Source organism: Camelus dromedarius, chromosome 1 (assembly GCF_036321535.1).
Source record: "Camelus dromedarius isolate mCamDro1 chromosome 1, mCamDro1.pat, whole genome shotgun sequence".
Taxonomy (NCBI): domain Eukaryota; kingdom Metazoa; phylum Chordata; class Mammalia; order Artiodactyla; family Camelidae; genus Camelus; species Camelus dromedarius.
In genome coordinates this window covers 6,210,484-6,216,483 of record NC_087436.1, presented here as the reverse complement: position 1 = coordinate 6,216,483, position 6,000 = coordinate 6,210,484, and positions in this window count along the sequence as shown.

Sequence of the window (6,000 nt, the reverse complement as noted above, 5' to 3'; positions counted from 1 at the left end):
TAACGGCAAGGAAATATTTAATGTGAGTCCTGAATTTTGCTATGATAACATTGATGCATATCTTATACAAAAGAATCACTTTTTCTTGAGTTCTGCAGAACATGAGTTTTTTTTTTTTTTACAGTGACATCTTTTATTTTTATTATTTGTTTTTATTGAAGTATAGTCAGTTTACAATGTTGTGTCAATTTCTGGTGTCCAGCATCATGTTTCAGTCAGACATATACATGAGTTTCTAAGTCTAGAGGTGTTTTAAAACAGAACTCTGAATGGTGAAGGGCTGGTTGAATCAGCGCCATGCTATGAGTTCTCTGCACGTGCCTTGTGGGGTGTAGACTCCTGTAAAGTCTTATCTTGGCATAAGAAGTGTGTGTGTTGAGTGGAGAGGGTGGGGAGGTTCTGAGTAGGGGTGGGGGAATGGGAATGGTAGAGAGGATTCTGATTTTACTAGAAACTGGAAGTTTCCATAGAAAAAATATTGAGAATAATTTAAAGTTTTCCGTTATAACATGTTTGCCCTAATGAATTTTGTAAAATCATATTGTTTTATTTTTTTAATTAAAAAAATTTTTGCTCAATTTTTTTTGGGGGGGAAGTAATTAGAGTTATCTATTTATTTATTTAATACTTTTGGTGGAGGTACTGGGGATTGGACCTGGGACCTCATGCATGCTAGGCATGCACTCTGCCACTGAGCTGTACACCCCCCCACAAATCATGTTGTTTTAAATATCATATAATTGCATTTAATTTTTTTGGAAATGGAAAAAGAAAACTAATCAGTCGTGGCTGCATTAGCTACTGTTCACATTTTCTTGCATTTTCTCCCATTATTTTTGATTTTCTATATTTTATGCTCCAAGTGCCTTATTTGATGTAGATTCTTCAAGCAAATAATGGTGGATTACCTAAGAAGCACCTACTCGAGCAGGTACTTGGCATGGTTTTTCCTGTTACATCTATATAGCATTCCTGGGAAGCAGGTAATATTTATCACTTCTGCTTTACAGATTTAAAAATTGAGGAAGACTTGTAAAGGTTCATTAATTTGCCCAAGGCCATGTGGCTAGTAAATTGCAATGTCTGGCCTTAAATCCAGGAAGCCTAACCTCAGAGTTCTTGATTTGAATGCCGTGCTGCTCTGTGTCTCTGCAAAGTTACTTCCAGGGGAATTTATGGAGATTGAAGATAAAATTATCTGGTTAGTGCCAGAAAAAAACTTTACTATATTTCTCTGTTAAAGATACCACTTATGGGCTCCAAGCTAATTTTGCGGATTCTTTACATTGTTCAGATTTATCAATCGAATTCTTCTTATCAAAATCATGGTTAACAATTTTTTAAGGAATATTCGGCTTAGTAGCTAAGTAGCTAAATGAATGGCTTTATCTTTAATTTTGACTGAATTTTCCTGCCTTTGTATAAGTTCTTAATCTTTCCCTCTTCTTTGACTGTGGTTACCTAACTTAATCAGAGAATAGATTTACTCGCTGCAAAGACTCCTGCTCATTTTGAAATACGTATTTCCTCTTTGGTTTTAAACAAGGGATTGAGGCAAAATTAATTGGGCCACCCTTTAAAATTTATTTCTGCAGGTATAAAGCCACGATAGTGCTTGATATTTCTGACTGTACAGAAAATGAAAATTGCAGAAAGGATGCGTGACTCGCAGGGTTGAAGGCGTAACTTACAAAAAATCAGTCTGAGTTTTTATTGCCCAGTTTCAAGGGCATAAATCCTTATTTGACTAAGAATGTGATTGTTCTTTGTGTAACTATCTCCGTTATATTCAGAACTAGACATTAGCAGCTGCCCGAGCAAGCCTTTGGTGCCCTTTTGAGCAAACTGAAATGCGCAGAACTCGGAGAGTTGGGTGAAGAAGGCTGACCTTGAGACGGTATGAGCAGTTACAGAGAACCTGAAACTTTGGCTTTTCCTACCAGCTTGTCTACTAGATTAAGAGTGATAGTAGCAAACATTTGTCATATTGGCATATTATAATGTACGTCTAGGTCCTCGAATGAACTGCAGAGGGGAGAATTCTCCTGGAGACAAAACTGGGAGTCCTCTCTTCCACATTGTCTGTAATCAGGGGTAGAGAGCCCTGGAGAATGAAAATCGGAGCAACCCTGCTGCATATGTATTCTCGTGAGTTACCTAGACATCATGCTGTCATAGGGAACTGAAAATAAGAATAGATTAAGTACAGTTGGTACCTGGGGATATCTGGTTCTGTCACTCACTAGAGAATTAGCTTAAGAAACAACTAACCTCCCTGGGTCTTAGTTTCCTCCTCTGAGCACAATGAAAAGATTGGATGGGTTGATCTCTTCTAATATCACATTTATTGCTGTTTCAGTAGCTTCCTAGTTCTTAGCTGGTGCCCAGCACATAGGAAGCCATTACACAGCTTCTGAATAACTGACTGTTGAGTTAGATGTAGGGAAACCTGGGGGTGATCATGTAATTCAAGAAAAAACACAAGAAGCTTTACGTGATTGATGAATAATACATACACGGCATCGAGAAAGAAAGGATTATACATTTCATATTTTAATGGCCAGTGTTTAGACTGAATATTTTCCTTGATTTCTGTGAGGACTCTGATGCCTGAGATGATGGTCTTTAGAGTGAAACCAAATCACTGAATTCTGTAAAGTAGCCAAATAATCAGTCCTAAATGGACAGCCTTGATTCTTAGCATCTAAATTCTTCTACAAGGAGGGTAGTGTTGTGGGTTGAATTGTGTCTTCTTCGAAAAAGTTTGTTGAAATCCTAATCCACATTACCTGTGAATTGGATTCTACTTGGAAATAAAGTCTTTGTAGATTTAATCAAGTTAAAGTCAGGCCATTATGATTGACCTTAACCCAATGTGACTGGTGTCCTTACACGAAGAGGGACAACTGGGCACAGATGCCCACAGGTGGTGCAGATGGGCACAGGCAAGTGCTATGAGAGGGTGGAAGCAGAGACTGGAATGAAACCTCTACAAGCCAGGGAACACCGAGGACTGATGTGAATCACCAGAAGCTGGGAGAGAGGCAAGAAACAGACTCCCCCCACCAGAGCCTTCAGAAGGAGCCAACCCTGCTGACACCTTGATTTCAGACTAAAAGCTTCTGGAACTGGGAGGGACCACATTTCTGTTGTATTAATCTACTCAGTCTTTGTGATGCCCTAGGAAATGAACACAGTAAGAAACATCTCCCAAGCTATTCTGTCTTGGATGATGAGTTTAAAATAAGTCCAAGTAATAGAAGAGAGCTCGGGTGGCCACCTAACGCTTTCTTTCCTAATCAAGGAAATCCAAGTTCTGAGAAACCCAAGGATTGTGGCCTTGAGCTAAATATTCTCACTAGTCACCAGAAAAGGAGTCAGTTTTTTTCCCTCCTGTGTTTAGAAACTGTCCACAATCGCCCACAGTGTCAATGATGTATGAAATTTGCAACTCTCTGCTTTCCACTATTCTAGTGAAAACAATTTTAAAGTGTAACTATTTTAAGATTAAAAGATAAGCATCATGTCTGGTGTCCCAGATTCAGGGGTCTGTGTGTGTATCTATGAAGGCGAACAAGAGCAGATCTCAGTGAGCTATAGCGAGGATGCTCAGTGCGGCTGACTCGGTTTCCTAGCAACTACATGACACTATTTGTCTCTTGCATCAACTGAAGCAGCAGTTGTACCCTGTGCGCCCTGCCCCCTCTTCCACATTCACCTCCTCCCAGTGAAATCAGGGGAGCACCTTTGGGATATTGAATCTCTCTAGATTGCTTGATAGTTAAAGACATGAAAGGAAGAAGTATTAATTTATCAGGCAAGTGTTATATGCTTCAGCATTAGCTAATATTGTGCAGATGCTTCAAAGAAGTAAACAAAATATTAAGGTATGATCCGTGTCTCCCAGGAGCTTAAAATGAGGTGAAAATTGGGATCGAGAGTGTAGTAGACGCAGGAGTCAGATCGTCTTGGCCTTGATCTAACCTCCATGCAAACTGTTTCTGAAACATTGGGCAAATCACACACTCTCGGCTTCATTTCTTCATGCATCAAATTATAGTAGCTCCTGCATATGCCAGAGGAGTTATTTGTGTGAAATCATGTGCTTAATCAATATTGTCTATTGTTATATTACTGATATTACTTGTGAAATTCCTTTGAGAAGCAATATTAACCAACATAAAAACAATTCTAGAGAAGACTTGAAAATAAACGCTATGAAGCATGATTGAACCTGGACATATGTAGAACTCATTGCATGTCTGATGTCACCATTTTAATCTTGGAAGGTTAAGGAAGAACCAGGGTTACGGGCCCATAAAGAAGGGCTTACCAATAGGCTGTGTAGACAAAGCAGTCTGTCCAGTTAATTTTTTTCATCAACTGGGTGGGAAAGGAAAAACTGGCAAATTTCTTTTCTTAAAATTTTGTGTTTGACTGAATGTTTTTAAAAGGGTTTCTGGGAACGTCCTTCTCATTAGTTAAAAATGAATAGAATAGTTTTCTATGTCTATGAGTTTGTTTCTGTTTTGTAAAGAAGTTCATTTGTGTCATTTTTTAAGATTCCAGATATAAGTGATATCATATGGTATTTTTCTTTCTCTTTCTGGCTTATTATAAACTGACTATACTTCAATAAAAAAAAATGAATAGAATAGTAGAACTCAGGTCACCAGATCTTAGTTGTTAGGGGCAGAATAGTGACCCCCCCTAAAGATATCTGTATCCTAATCCTTCAATCCTGTGACTGCTTCACATGACATGGTGACAGGGACTTTGCTGATGTGATTAAGCTGAGGATCTTGAGGTTGCTGAGAGCAGACTGGGTTATCCGGGTGGACACAGTCTAACCATGTGGGTCCTTAATGGCAGAGAACCTTGCCTGGCAGTGGCTGGAGGGAGACTCCAGGAGAACGGTCTGATGGGGCAACGAGCAAGGAATCCGTGAGCTGAGGGATGTGGGTGATCTTCAAAGGCTAGAAAAGCAAGGAAATGGACTTCCTGAGGCATCCAGAACGAGATGCAGCCCTGCTCACGTCTTGACCTCAGCTCCCTGAGACCTGGGTCAGACTTTTGACCTACAGAACATAAGTAATAAAGTGACATTGTCGTTAAGCCACTAAAGTTATCATTTGTAACAGCAGCAACAGGAGTCGAACCTATGAGCTCTTGTACCTTAATCCAAACAAGCTCAAGAGGAAATTTTCAGGATTTCCCTGCTCTCTTTTCCACAGTCTTTTGCTTTTTCCTTTCTTCCTTTAGTTGTTTTTTAAAGGCTGAAGGAGAGCTTCCTTTCCTGCACAAGATATAGTATCAGAGACTGAAAATACCCTCTCTGCTTGAGAAAATCAAAAAACCGAAACCAAAAACCAAACAGTATATAAAATCTTGTTTTCAAGACACTAGGGATCAGGCTCAAAGCATAATGATCTCCAAAGAGAAACAGAGAAAGTGAGTCCTGTAATTTCCCCAGGTTACTGCCCCAGGTTACTGCACAGGGTGGGGGACCCAGCAGGCCTGTGGACCCCTGAGTTGAAGAGTTGGGTTTGAGGGTTGATCTGGGGAGACCAGGAGGCTAGAGTTCTCTGGACAGGGCCCTGGAGGAAGGAGAGTTGCAGAGTTAGCTCCCTGGAGATCCAAAGAGTAGATTTACCCTGAGGTATTCATCAGAGCACTGATCAGTGCCGGGGAAGAAAGAACTCCCCAAGGCCGAGGAAACAGCCAACCAAGAGGATTAGAGGGAACAGTGATTGGCACTCACACAGAGCTGGGACTGGTTCCCATTTCCAGTAGCAGACTGGAAAACTCATAACTCAAGATAGATCCTGCCCCAGTACTAGGAAATTATTAGTCCGAGACTGAGCACCTCTCCAGATCTGCGTAAAAATCAGAAAGTCAAGATCAAAAAGCTTAAGTCATTTCCAAGCACTTAACTGAATCCTAGAATAAAGCACCAACAAGGCAGAATTCACCCTGTTTGCTATTAAAGTGACGCTTACA